The sequence below is a fragment of the Ambystoma mexicanum genome, chromosome 9 (assembly GCF_040938575.1).
Source record: "Ambystoma mexicanum isolate Mex_15411 chromosome 9, UKY_AmexF1_1, whole genome shotgun sequence".
Classification (NCBI taxonomy): Eukaryota; Metazoa; Chordata; class Amphibia; order Caudata; family Ambystomatidae; genus Ambystoma; species Ambystoma mexicanum.
This window is the reverse complement of record NC_090931.1, coordinates 1,074,235,208-1,074,250,650: the sequence shown is the minus strand read 5'-3', so window position 1 is coordinate 1,074,250,650 and position 15,443 is coordinate 1,074,235,208. Positions and strand designations below refer to the sequence as shown.

The window sequence follows — 15,443 nt, the reverse complement described above, 5'->3', positions numbered from 1 at the left end:
TTGATGTGATGGAACTGTATTCAAAACTATAAATCTCCTTTAGTGGCTGGAAACACATTACTGCAACAATGGTTCATTTCGTATGGCACATGCATAGTTTATTTCCCATGGAATGTCTTGATATATTTTGTAGAAGGGCTCCTTGTGAGTCATGTAGGGTTTGTAATGTGCGTCGCTGCATCTGATGTGATTTTTGGATGTCTAGTACAATGGCTGTGTGATTAGTTGAATCTACTTATGAGGCATTTGAATTGCTTGCCCTGCAAAACAGAATGGAGTTCTGTATGAGGTAGCAGTAGTAAATCTAAAGCAGTGGTATTCAGATTGTGGGGGTGGCCTTCCTAGAGGGACAAAGCAGATGTCACTGGCTGGGGGAATCGAGGGAGTGGGGGTGATATTCTGTCCCATGTGCGGCTCCGCATACATGTTGGCAAACCCTAAGCTAGGAACATATGGGTTTAAATTTGAAATTTAGTTGCACATGAATGAAAACGGGACACTTGGGAGCCATGCAGAGGGCTGATGGAATTAACATACATTCACATTAATGTACGTTTCCAGAAAAACTAACATGACCAAAGCCAATCGATTCAGCTTTTGGGCATGCATTGTATAGGCGTTTACAAGGCATTCACCATTTACAAGCAGATGCCATTGTGCCCAGGTACTGCAATAATGTTCTCTGGGATGTGAAATATTGCTACCGCATGCCAGCCATTTCTCTAAAAAGCCCAGCCATTGCAATGTGGTCCTAGTATCTAGCAGAACTTTGGCCACTTTGGGGGGCCCTTTGGCACATGGTTCTGAAAGGTAAGGGTGGGAAAGATTTGTGGGTGGAGAGAGTGAGGTAGGTGTGAATCCTGAAGCTGGAATCAAGTTCTATGTACTCTCCATTATCAGGGGTTGCCATCCAGTTGCATTTCACTCCCATGTGGCCAGGTATTGTGAAACTGGGGCAGGAAGTTGAACAAAATGCCTTCACTGCTGTAGTGCACCCCCTCCCTTTTTGCTGTAGGGCACACCCTGATCTCTCCTAGCTTTAGGCAGCATGCACTATAAACCGTTTTCTAGTTTAAACACACTACTTTGTCTGGTATATTATTTGTTGCAAAGCTTAGCCCAGCCAATCTCCTTTGCTCTATTCTGTGTAAATGGCGAGTTGGCAATCTGTGGCTCGGCCACCAACCATCTAAAGCTGAGATTTTGCAGTACAGTAGACCAGGGCACCGGCTTTTATGCGTCAGTGTTATTGGGTTTTAGTGTCCTGATTTAGGCAGGGGCTTCATTTAGATTCAGATGTGGCTCTTAAATGTATTGTGGCCGGCCTGTAAGGCCAAGGTGTAGGTCTCTAGACTGTCCTCCTATGGCTTCTGGAATAGTGAATGCAATGCGATAACTTGGGTATTGGGCAGCACTCTATATGGTTGGTCTCCTTCTGATTTGTAGCAAGGGTCTAGAACCCTCCTCCTCTCGGTTCTGATTGGTTTTTCTGCCCACAACTCCCTCCCCGTAGGTTTGCTGCTGACCCCTGAGCAGGATCCCTGTTTAAGTTGTAAGGTGCAGGGCTGCCTGAATCTGCGGGATGCTCCACCAGGCTTTTCCTAGGCCCACTGTTTCTACAGGAAGATGTCGTGCCTCACTGTCCGAGCCTGGTTAAAGTGTCCACATTTATAGGTATATGCTGCCCAGGTCAATGGAACCCTTTGCCTGCAAGACATGAGCTCAGCTTGATGAGGCTGAGGGTAAGATTGCGTTCCCTATTGGGATCGCCTGGTGCCACCCCTGTGGAGGCACGGAGGTTGGAATTGGGGCTGCCCTCTCTCCTCCTCATGAAAAATGGCAAGGTGCAAATTATTATTAAAACTCCTATGGCTGCCGGCTCCTAACGCATCATTGCTGGGACTTGCAGTCGAGCATGCCAAGCTAAAGCCTTCTTATACTGCTTATAAGTAACTTCTACCATGAATACACATCTTAAGGACCTAGGTATGGCGCTGCCTTTGGATAGCGTTTTTCTTTTTGTTTATGTTGAAAGATAAAACACTTGGGTGGAACCGTTCACAATCTATAGACTTGCAGAAAAGATATATGCAGTATGCAAGCCAGGGCTATTTTACCTCGTTACCACATGGCTACTTATAAATAGGATCAGAGATGGATTTCATAATTTAATAACGGGTCTGCGTTGGAACATTCTCCCTTTATTGGAGTACAGTGGTGCCTGGAGTGGAGTTGCAAAGGAGGCTAGACTATGTTGCCTTTGCAGGGGGTAGTGTTGAAACTGCTAGACACGTTCTGATGGCTTGTTCGTCCCTCGCTATAAAGTATAGCGGAGCATATGAACACTTCTTGAGTCCTGTTACTGACCCTTTCTGGTCTGCAATCTATGGGCCCGAGTCATTAGTAATTAATGCTGCAGCATATTGCATATGGCTGAAGACCAAGAACCATCTTAATCCTCTGCCTTTGTCTTAGCTTGAAATGGTTTAATGCCAGCGGAACTTGCTTTATTTTATAATCCACACTTCCCTTTTTTTTGTTCACATGAAATGCTTGTAACAGTTTCATTGTGTATTTTGTAGATTTTGTTTTAATGTTGACTTATGTATGTATATTGTGAAAGGCTTGTGTTACAAGCCATATGACCACAATAAAAAAATGAAGAAAAGTAGACCCCTTTGTGTTTTTGCTCTTGGCCACTGCATAGGTTTTTGTCAAAGGTCCTCGTGTCTACATGTACGGAGATCATCCCTGGGGCGTGTGACTTCGGGTGAACGCCCGGGGGGTGTACCAGCTCTCATTTGTGTTCTCAGCTGGCATTGCTCGCATCCTGTGGGCAGCTCCTCTGTCGCCCGCCTGTCCATTCTGACCGCACCGCCAGTACTGTGTACCAGTGGACCTGCATGTTTACCAGTTTCTTCCCTGCAATCCCTTTCCGAGCTCCGCCAGGTTGAATGCCAGCTTGAACAGGCCAGACTCTTCCTCACAGCTTGCACCCAAGAAGTCAGAACTGTTAATCAGCGACAGCAGGCGAGTGTCCAGTCTCTTGGAACGGGGACATGTGACAAACATAAAGCGTTGTAGAGCAGGGAATAAATGAAAGATGCATGGGACTGCCATGTAGGTATTGAATAGTCGGACGCTAGTGAAAATGCAACCCAGCTAGTAGTATCTCCAGAACATCACCACCCACTTGATAGTTGTTCCATCTCTATGCTGCCACTCATTTCGTTGCTGCTGTTAGAATTGTACTATGGGGACCCAGAGCGGCCCCTTTCACTGCTTTTCTCTTAACAAGTGATGGCAATTGCCATCTCCTTTTGGCGAATTCTCAGTAGTTTCTGATAAACATGTTAGTAAAATGACCATCTACCCCACCCACCCCAATCTACCCCAACCATCTACCCCATCCACCACCTTTTTAAATGTGTGGTTTATTTATAAGGCACTGTTTGAACAGTCAGTAGGGGGGTTAAGAGAAGATCTTCATGTTCTTGTAATAAGGTTGGGGTAGGGAGAAGTGCATCACCCACCAGGAGACAACCAGTGCAGTAATGGCACTTGAGCAAAACAGTAAGCAGTGCAATAACAGAAGTGCAGTGAAAGGACCCCGACGGCAAGGTGAGGCCAATCCAAAGAACACACGTAGAGGCCACGTATGATGAGAAGGACCCAAGAGTTGCAAGTTGAAAAGGGGGTCGGCAAGCCGGCTTCTGGGATCCCCATCCTAGGGGTTAAAGAACTCCTAAAAAAAAGTGAGTTTTCATGAAATGGCAGTGACTTCTTTTTTAGGAGGAGGCATGAGTTATAGAGCAAGGCTGCAGCTGCACTTATATGCCACCATGCGTTCTTGCCATGTAACAAAGTACCACAATAGACCTGGAAGAGGGTGATCTTGAGGATCCAGATGAGCAGTACTTGCAACAGTTTATACTCCTAGTTGGCCCAATGAGTTATATATACAGATTTGAAAGTGATTTGGGATGCTACAGGGAGCTAGGTGAGTCACTGCAAAGCAGGAGTGATGGGTTTATGTCTAAGAATTAGCTTTTCTGTCTTATTTTGGATACCTAAAGAAAAGTGGAGATGGGTGCTTGGGGGAGGAGAGGATGAGTGGAGGGCGGGGGGGGATTGGAGTCCCAAGTATAGGTTATTGCAGTAGTTCATCCTCCAGAGGATCAGAGCTCTGATGTCCTCCACTTTACGCTGGAACTGGAGGAAAGACCGAACATGCTTGAGGTGGAATAGGAAATTGGACTTCTTAGGGTTGAAGAATTAGGGTGGCAAAGGAGAGCGCATCAAGAATAAAATCCTGTCTCTTGGCAGACAGCCAAAGAGGTAGGCCAACGAAAAGCTACAGAAGGTAGTATAGGGGAGCCCAGATAGATGATTTCAGTCTTGAGACAGATTGTTTTCAGACATCCTGGCCTGGGCATGCCAGAGTGCATGGGATTAGTTTAGGAACTGACAGGATACCCTCATGACTAACAGCATTGTGGTTGTCTGCATAATACTGAAAGGATAAAGTGAAAAAAAAGGATATAAGATCCAAGAGAAGGTGCCATGAAGGTGTTAAAAAGCAAGGGGGAAAGGCATGGTGGCTTGGGGACCCCCCACAGATTAACTGCAAAAAGGCTCCACTTCACAAAACGGTAAATGGTACTATCAATTGATAATCACTGAGATGCCTGCATTTTGCCAACTATTAAAATCAGCTTGTTTACTTTTTACAGTATTACCTTTTAAAGAATTAGGGGTAGGCCTTTATTAATGAGAATCTTGTTGGCAAGGTAAACCTCTAGTAGGCCAATACATAAATAACAGACCATGCAAGGGGGTAAAATGAAATGGCAGCTTGATGCTTTAATTCAATCAGACATTTATTGTCTTCACTCAGTTTCTCGAAGCTTGAACAGAAATGGGTAGTGGTGGAATGAAAGGCAGCACTGTCTAATCCATAATAAAAGAATACTGTTCCATGGTGATACGTGGTGTAAGGGAACAAATCCTCTTAGTGACTGTGGGCCAAATAGGGTCTGTAGAGCTATGAGAAAAGGCTTTGAGTCTGGTGAATTGTTCCTTTTAATGATTTTTTTGTTTCAAAATGGACATTTGTCTTGCAATAATATCATTTAGGTCTGAATACCCTTTTACAATGTATCTTGCATTGTTAATCGGAGAAAGCCAGTGTATCCGCATATTCGAAACTTCACTATTGTGATATCTTGTATTTGTGAATCTTCTGGAATCTAATCTTTTTGCAACTATGTCCAAAAGAACCCTGTGACGCTGTATGGTCCGAGGGTGAATGTAGTTGTTTTGCTACATGTTTTGTTGTGTGCCTGGATTTTTCTGGTGTTCTTTGCTAGAAGTTCCGATATACATTTCTTTTTCTAAACTAATTTTACTGCTTCATGTGAAGGATTTGTCAAAACTTGCTTAAATTACAAAACCTACACCGATTATACACATGGGCTTTGATCATCCATCTAGAAGCTGTGAAAAATCTAGTGTATTAATCCCTTCTCCCCAGGGGAGCACCCACGTTGATGTTAGGGAGATAAGCCCACTAAGCAAGACCCTCCCTAGGGGTCTGGGTAAGTGGGACCTCACAGAGCATCTCCTCTCTTGGGGACAAGAACTCCCATTCCCATAAGGAATGCCCAATGAGAGGAGCACAATCCGCTTATATGGGAAATAATATGCTTGCACTTACTGCTGTATCGCCTTTGACAACCCGTAATAGTCTCCTTGGCTTTAGGCAATGCTAGATATCATATAACCAACAAAGAAATGAAACACCCCTTTAAGAGTCAGTGGCAAACTTGGAGATGAACCTAACCAGAGAACCTTGCGCAGAGAAGTTCCTCTGACAAAGAAACGTCCTGGAGGGGCAGAGCACTGGTGGGCCACAGAGCCAGCAGATGCACAAGAGAATCAGGAGCAGCAACTAATGCTGGTAAGCTGAAAAGGAGAGCAGTGGAGCAACTGCTTCAGAAAGGGATCAAGAATGCATCCCGCTTAGTGGCATGACCACAGGTTCTCATGGTGGACTTGAGCCCACAAGCACATACTGACCACATCGTGAGGCACGAGTCCTCCGCTAGTGTGCGTGGAGGCTGCAAAGGTGGGCAGGTTGAGAAAGACGCTGATAGACCGGAGAGTGAAGCTAAGGTAAGATGCCCCAATGAAACGCCAAATTCTGGGAACCAGCCCACTGCGGAAGTTAGTAGGGTGGTCCAGGCAAGGGTGAGGCAACTGGAAACAAGTGAAGTAACTGTGAATGTGGGTTACGGGAGCCTGAGAAACCCAAAGTGTAAACATTGGCGAGGGCCACGAGTGTTAAGTATAAAGAATCACAAAGGCCTTGAGGGCCCTAACAGACACTGAGAAAGTAATTAATAGAACAAAATCTGAAGGATTCAATTTATTGCAGGAGAAACCACAGGAAATGAGAATTGAAGAAAATATATAATTAGGATCCCTACGTGTTAACAATGTTAAGAATTTAAATGTATACCATGAGTTACAGAATCTCTTGTGCGCAAGCAGGATTAAGGAACTTTCTTGATTTTTAAATTAAACCTTTTTGTTTCATTGGAACTACAAATACTACCTTGAGAAAAAGCCTGAGTTCTGCCAAGTGAAATCTTAACCAAAAGCACAGTCCTCTGGTATTTAGGTTCTTTTTCTATAGTGGTAGGGCTAAATAAAATGCGGTTTCAGATGGCTGCCATATTTTGGTTTTGGATGATTCTAGCACCCGCAGTTAATTTAGGCAGGGACAATCCCCTTTGTGATGGGCCTTTTCTTATTGTATTTAATAGCCATTTGAAAGGTCCTCAGTGCATTTGACTCCTAGTTCACCACAAAGCTCAACTCTCTATTGTGTCCATGCTAGACATAGTTTCTGTTCTGCTCGCTGAAATTCCTCAATGGGACGCAGATCTAGCCACAGATGTGGCATACTTGATCGTCCCTCGTTAAATGGTCGACTGCCAGATTAACTTTAGCTCCAACTAAATACTGCCATGTTTCAAAGTCTTATCCTATCATAAGTCCCATAAATGTAACATTCGGCATGCTCTTTGCCTTGCCTCGATATCAACAAGGCAACTCAAATCCTAAAACCATGCCTATTGTAGGGGTCAGATATAGACCATTTCTAGCACTTGTTACCCAACTGTCCATAAATGCAAATGATGACCGTTTTCCGTTTGTCTGAATGGGAAAATTATTTGACATGTACATGTCCCTGATAACCTCCTGTCTTTGTCATAACCCAAAATGAGGCTTCAGACACACTTGCCACTCTTACAACATAGCTTTGACTGGGGAGAAAACATTCTCTATAGGGAATTCTCATGCTGCATCCCCTGTCTGTCCTCCATCCCTCTTTCACTGCTTCTGGTGTGGGACGCTCAGTGCTGTAGATCAATCTTGCTCAGATGAGGTTCACAAATAAACACCATCTCCAAACTTCTTTCAGGATGTAGGTCGACCTCCATCCTTCTTGACAAGTGACGGGTTTTTGACACCAGCTAAGCTATAGTGGAAACTTGGTTTTGGTTTCTACTCATTTGGCGCATGTGCTGGATTTCATATATGTAGGATGTATTTCCCCTTGGTCCTTACTCAGGTGAGGGGATAGGTAGGGTCCACAAAATTCATTGTTTGTTCTTGGTTTTATTTGAAAGAATTGTTTGTAAAAGCAGGTGGTGCCGACACGTGTTTCGACCATTCAGGTCTTTTCCAAGGCTACCCAGTTTAAAAGGGTCTGTAATTTCAGACATAATCTTACATTTGGAGTAGTGCGTAGTGCACGGTGCATGTAGAGAGGTGTTTAGACCATATTAAGTGAAGTGTCATGGTGTCAGATTTTAGATGTATATCATTTCGTCATTCAATTATAGGCAAACATAGATACAGTTGCATAGGATATTACAAAGTAATCAAATGAAAAGTAGGAAACCTAAGGAGAGAAGAGTTGATGGAAAAGTATTAGTATTAGTCCTTGAATTGGTGGATTGTCACTGAGGAGTCGAGTTAGTTATAGATTGGGGATGAGCTCACCTGGTGGGTGTGGCCTTAATATTTTATTCGGGTGTTGATAAATATCTCAAAGGCCCAGTGAATCCTGGGTTGTTTAGTGGTGAGCAGGTTTTACAAACCTGGCTCCTGGTAGTCATGAAGGTGATTACCTGAATTAAAGCAAAAACGAAAAGGCAGAAGGTAATGGTTGCTGTGCCTTGGTGGTGGCGGACTTGGTGAGGTGGCGTGCTCTTGGAGAAGGGGATGAGAAGGCTGGTGCTGGTCTGCTGGATAGCATGTGGCTGGGGTCCAGGTAAGCTGCGGGAGGGTGTGAAGATGAGTGAATGCTAGGTTAAGGTGTGGGTGAGGGAGCGTTTGTGCCAGTTAGCCGTGTGGCTCGGTTTGAAATGAAGGGCCACTTGTTCTCTGTCGGTGTGTTTAACGAGGGCTCGAATGCCCGTGGCCCGTTGGTTGATAGTTCCAAAGTGAGCCTGGAGTGAAGAAGTGAGGCGGACTGTGTTAAGTTCCGTATAGAACGTGGAGAGAACGTGATGCAGGCTGTGTAGCACGGAATTGCCAAGGTGTGAGGAATATGGGCTTAGGTGCCCAGGGACCCCACCCATATTCTCACGGAGAAGAGAGGGGTCCATTTTTGTGCATGGGGTGAGGGGTGTCTGATGTTCCAAATGGAACGGAGTAAAACCCAGAGTGATGGACCGTGAGGCATGGGTTGCTCATGGTCCGTGTGAATGCGCAGGTTGGGGTGGCACCCTAAGGGGCTCCTTACCTGGAATTTCACTGTAATTGTCTGCGTCCGATTCAGCTACACTGGAGTAGCATGATCAGACAGGTTAAATAACAGGTCGCTAGTGATTGGCCAATGAGCGCCTCCTCCTATTGGTTGAAGCTAATCATGTTCCTGGTAGGCTGTTATGATCAGGCCCCACGGCAAATCCTTGAGGAAGGCTGTGGCGTAATTATGTCTGTCTGCCACACCAGAAATGCTTGTGGCATTCAGGCAATAAGACATTTATTTTGTCACAGTGGACTGGGCAATTTAAAAGTGGAGCGTCCGTTTGATATGGAGGGGTGAGCAAGGTCTCCAAAAGAAATTTGCAATAGTGGTGGTGCTGAGTTAATGTCTAGAGTGACCTGTTGATCAGTCATGAGGTTTACAGGTAGAGCAACCGTATGGTAGGGCGAGGTGAGCAGTGCCACCTAAAATGATGCAAAGGTGGAGGGGCTGAGTTTAAAGCCCAGTGTGACCTGTAGAACAGTCGTATGAGGATCTTGTCTCCTGCACATTAAACATGTTGAGACTGTTAATGCTGTGGTTCAGTCCATTGCTAGAGGATTGGGCCTGGATAGGTTGGAGCATGTTAAGTACTGGTGTTTATTGGTAGGGCTGGTAGCATGGGGGTTCAAAGTCCCTTATTGCGGAGTAGAGGCTGGGTATGGGGACATGAATCTTGGGAGTTAGTTGTAGTGTATGATGTTACAAACAAATGGGGCTTGGGAACTATGTGATATGGGGAGGAGGTCTTGTTATAGTAGAAGCATCAATATTAACATCGCACCACCTGTCCCGATGGTTTAACAAAGAGGGGCTTCTAAGTATTTTCATACAACCCTTCAGAGTTATGAGAATGTACTGTGTGCTGCCTTGTCTGTGTCACCACAAATTCATAGGCTGCAAACAAGTGATGCCATTTGGTTAGCCTAGAATTTAAACTTTGTAGATTCTTTGGATCGAAATTAACTACGATGAGATGTCTTGCTCCTAGCAAATATCTCCACTCTGCAGAATCGGCTCATATAGCCATGAATTCCTTTTCGTTACAGTGCAATGTACCACTGCTGTGGAAAACGTACAAGAGAAATGGGGTGCATCAGCTGTGAAGCAGGACAAGCCTGGGATAAAGTGACACTAACTGCCACTGTGGAGGTATATGTAGCAAACACATAAGGGAGTTGAGGGTTTGCAGCTTGTAAAACCAGAGCAATGGTAGCAGCAAAAATATTAACACCACCTGAGCTTATTTATTCCAGGAGTACAGAACCATAGTTTTGGTCAACTTGGTTAATGGTTTTGCAATGTTCTGGAAAAACCCTTGATAAATCAAGAGTAGAAATTAGGAAAAATAAATCCCTATTTTGCCAATCTAGGGCAGCTTAAATTTTGCTGGGATCCCTATAGATCCCCTGGGAGGTGATTATGAATCCCAAGAAGGCAATGGAGGAGCAGTGGAAACCTCTTCCCTGAAGCACCAAGTTTACCTGTCTTTAGTTTTCAGGAAGTGTAGCTGAGAAAATAAAAATATCATTGATCTATATGATAAAAGGATAGAGCCTCCCATAAGTCAATTCACAAAATGCTGAAAGGTGGCGGGTGCATTGTATAAACCATACAGCATGACATGGTGTCTAAGGACTTCTCGTCCCAATTACTGGTTTCCACTCGTCATACTGCATGAATATGCACAAAATTGTACACCCCCTGAAAATCCAATTTTGTATAAATGCAAGTTGCTTGCGTTTGCTCAAATAACATCAATTGCAACTGTAACGGATACCTGTTCTTCACCATGATATTAAAGTTGAGGTAGTCCACACAGGGATTATAACTCCTCCATTCCTTTCTTGGAAACAAAAACAAGTGGTGGGGCTGCAGGAGACATGGAATGTCGTATGTATCCATTCTGCAAACACGAATCCAAGTACTGTTGCAGATATCTTCTCCATTTCAGTTAAGGCATAAATCAGCCCACACAAAATTTTGACTTGTTGTGTAAGGTCAATCTGGCATTCCTAATCCCTCGGCGGAAGAACAGAAGCTTCAGACTTAGACATCCCGATTAGCTGCCTAGCACATAGACAATTGTAGAAGAATCGTAGCAATCTGTTACCAACAAAGAGGCCATAGAACTAAGATTCCGTTTTTTATTTTTGTGTAGGTGATCTTTCTGGATTTGTGTATGAGCAGGTCCCTTCTCAAACTGAATGTTTCACTGCACCCAGTCAATACAGGATTGTTGCATTTGCCAGGGTGTTTGTAAAATATCCACAAATAAAAAGGCATCAATTGGGTCAAATGCAGTGGTCTGTCCGTTAAGACGTGAAATCTGAATATCCATGGGGTTTTCTGGTACTGGACAACATACCGATTAGTGCCGTTGATGGGTTGTATGGATTCAGGCTCTGGTTTCTGTTTGGCTGGTAGCAAGAGGGATTGAGCGTGTTGTATGTTTAAGTAATTGCTTGTATCCCTTGAGCACAATAAGGCCGATATTTCAACACTGGACGTTCGGGGCCACATTGGACAAACCAATGTATTGCTGTGAGGAACTGTAGGTTGTAGGGCAATGGCTAGCAACTGGAAACATGCCGGCTTTGGAGGATTCCTTAAACCTTCTGGAATGTAATGCCAGGCTTTACTGGAGTATGGACCTAAGCCAGACTACCTACAACATGCCCTTTCGTCCACATTTAGGGGAGCACAGATTTCCCCCAGTTCGCATGGGTTCAAGAGAGGAATTTCAATTTCAGTGCTACGTTAGATCTATCTGTAGGACCAATAGAGCGATGCCTAAAGTCTGGTCTTCCATTCGCCATGTCTTTCAGTGATTCTCTAATCAACCGGCAGGACCAGATTGAGAGGGTCAGGAAAGCGAAGGGTATAGTTGCATTGCAGTCCTGTATTTAAAAAATAAAGCTTTTCTCAAGCTTTGAAGTAGTTGCCAATTGATTGAATCTATCAGCATACTGTAACAAATCTTTACTGCCCTGCTGTATTTCAAGATTAGAAGCCTGTGAAAGATACCAAGTATTGAACACAGGGCCCATGGGGGTGGTTAAGGCATACATATCGTATAAAAGACCTTCATTTGTGCTCTTTAGCAACTGTTTGTTCCATGATGCTGCTATCCCTCCTAAATAGGATTGTGCTTTAAACGTGGTACCAGGAAAGGCAGATGTCCTCTATAGGAAGGATCGGAGTGAAATTATCGAGTTGAAAAGTCAGACCACCAAAAGTCAGTTTTCCCCCTCATTTTTTCATATATATAAATATATCCCCCAACACCTTACACCTATACATTTTCTTAATTAACTTTACCACCCCCCCCAATTATATGTGAATAAATGGGGGTCAGACATTTGGTGGTAGGACTTTTCTACTTGGGTAATTTCTCCTAACCCTATAGGAAGTCTATTTTGTAATGGCTAATGAACCGTCTGTTCATCTCAATCTCCACAAACCTCACAAACCTGTTCAGGAGTGGCCAAGAGAAAATGCATAGGGAGCACAGATGCCCTGCTTCTAGCACCATCCAAATTACACACTCGAGCCATGAGAGGAGACCAAAATCACACATTGATTTCCACCCGGAGGCTGCCAGGACAAAGGTCAAGCATTAGTTATTCTTTGCTGGTGTAATTTTTCCTTATTTGTATCCTCAGAACCCAGGTATGGTTTTTCTAAATGCTTTGGTTGGGAATTGTTCATATTTACCAGTCTACTGGTAAATATGAACTATTCCCAACCAAAGCATTTAGAAAAACCATACCTGGGTTCTGAGGATACGAATAAGGAAAAATTACACCAGCAATGGTATTTAAAATAAATTGACTTGAGATCCTTAATAACCTTCAAACAAAAGCGTCAAGGATGAAACATAATTCCTGCCAAGTAAGTTCTCTCAAGTCCTATGCAAGAGAAAGTTCCCCAAGGTTCACCCATTCGGAAACTATCCAAGCCAAGGTCTGTAACAAAGTTAATGTTCAACCAAGGGCCGTTTAATCAAATCTTTGAAAAGGAGCCAAAAAGCATTTCCTAGTCAGTAAGCGGATGATCCGATTAAGAGATCCTTATGCCACACTGGCAGATTGAGGTTGTGAGCAAACGGAAGTTAAGGATCGCCTGTGGAAATATTGAAGACTAGGGAAAGTCACTGAGCTATGGGTGGATAAGGGAAACGAATACACAGGACAAGGATAAAACACGAGTGAAGCGATTCGACATGCAAAGGAAATAAACCTTTTTTGTGCAGCGTTCACATTGTTGAGCATTGTCTGATAGTACGAAGTCTCGCGCCTTGAAACACTTGTGTATAGGCGCGTTTATAAATGCCATATTGTATCCCTATGCATAAATAGCTCATGGAATTCTGGGTAATGTAGGATTTCTTTGTGCTGTGCACAAAGTGGTAATGTCCAATCCCCTTTATCTGCACAACCCTGTCTCAGGTCACATGGGATAATATAGTAGGGGGACTCTGATCTCAAATATGTACTGTCCCATGCCCTGCGACACTGCTTAGTCGTCAGTCTCTGCAACTCCTCAGTGCTCCAAGATCGTAGTCCCTCTGAACATAGTCTCTCCATCCAATAGTACTTAACAGCACCGCTAATTTTCTTGCTTTGTCCTGTTGGAGCAAGCCTCTATCTGGGTTCCTACATGGAGTCCTAGGTGGGCAGAACGGGGTCGCAACAGGAATGTTGCTCCTGGTGAACTGCAGCCAATTATGTTCCCCCCACCCCCCTTTTCCTCTGATCAGATTGCCTCAGACTCTGTGGATCACACACTTGACCAATTGCTTTGCGCTTTCTGCCCAGTCACTACATAGCACAAACCCACTGAATGAGCAGTGTACATTGCCACGCTAAGAGAAAGCTTGCGCCTTCTGGCAAGTTCTCACATTATTTTGCCCTGCTGCATGTTCAATCTCTGGCCCTGGTTTGATCTTCCTAATGGGTCTACACTCTACGGAACGTTGAGCACTAGTGCTCACCAAACTCGTCCATGACTCGGCACAATTTAACTGCATTGTCTTGCTGTTGAATTGCTGCTTATGCTGATGCCATACTAAACAAATGCGATTTGTTATCAGGCTTCCCTTAGCCAAACTATCATTTGGCGAGCGAGTCCTTCTTGCAGATCTGACCTTCTGGTGCTGTTCTTTTACTCGGCACCGGCACTTAAACCCCTAAACATGGAGCCAATTGTATATTTTTTTCGCAAGATGAGGTTACGTTTCTAAATTTCATTTATGCCTCCAACCGGCAGATCAGTCGCATTTCACTTTGCGCTTTTCACTTCCTAGCATACTGCTGCCAATAGTGCAGACGCAGACTGAGTTCGGACATGGTAATGCATATGTCAGCATTCAAACATTTGCTAACAATGAGTGTGAGGTTGAACTTCCTACCGTGTGAATGGCTCCCCTGAGCCAGAAAAAACAAGTAGACAATTTAATTGTTCTTCTCTGCGATAAGCCATCTGACGCTAAATTTAAATTGTGGATTGGTAGGTGTTTTTAAAAAGAATAAAATCTTGCTAGATTAAGCGCATGTTTTTGATATTGTTTGAAAACAATGGGCAATGTCACTGCGAATCATTTCAAGCTCTGTTTAGTTAATTTAACAAATTGGTCATTCACACACAGGCTTCCTAGCTATTTGCCACTGTCGAAAGCCGCACTGTTGAGTTGTTTATTACTTTTGAAGGATCCAAGTTAATGAGCGGAAATGAAGGGATTACATTTGTGTTTTTTTTTTGCATAGTTCAGAGTGCGTGGAACATTTCCAGTAGAAAAATCGGATTCAGTCATGGATGATGCCTCGATTGATTTTGAATTTTATGAAGTATGTGGCAGATGGCAGGGGACAGATTGGAAATGTTAGCCCAGCTCAAGTCTTGTTGCAGCTTAAGACAGGAAGGGTGCACCTTCTCAATTGCAGTTTGTTTCTGAAGCACTCTTGGCACTGTTTGTAGTGATTTGAGGGTATGGGATGGGTTAAAACTACCGCTCTGTAGACCTTTGGTTGCATGTAGTTACCCTCTCATGTACTGCCCAAGACTGCAGATGATCCCTACGCCTGCAGAGGTTTAAAGCCCATAGTGTCGAGCCTGTTTGTCGCCTAGATTACATCATACCCACTTAAACACAAACCGCACTGGTTATTTGCAATAAAGTATAAAGCCAGCTGCAACATTATTATGCATAAGCTGCAGATTAAAATTTCAGTACATGTGTAGATTTGCATAAAGTGCAGTTACATGGTCAAACTATTCACACAGCTGTGGTTCAGTTCACCCATGTTAACAGAACAGAGTCTAAAGTTTGTTCCAAGAGAGCGCCCTGACCTTTACTATTGCAGCAACCTGCACAAACACATTAGGGCTATGGTTAACCAGGACCAGTATTGTGTACTTAGTTACCAGGTAGGGTTTGCACACAATTAGAGTTAGTTTGCAATCCCCTTGACTTTTAGTGTCTTTCGTCAACAAAGAAGATGATTCAAGCTTTGAACCCTCCCGTCCCCTGCACACTATAGGGTGTGTTGGATAACCAACTACTATATCCTCAAGGAAATAATTACTGTGGGTAATAAGCATTCAAATACAAAGTTTT

General features: G+C 43.8%; 1 protein-coding gene across 12 annotated transcripts in view; it reads left to right on the top strand.

The window, feature by feature from the left end:
- PKP4 (plakophilin 4) overlaps positions 1-15,443 on the top strand; it is a 1,672,883-nt gene that overhangs the window by 276,354 nt on the left and 1,381,086 nt on the right. The gene's annotated exons all lie outside the window — the stretch shown is intronic.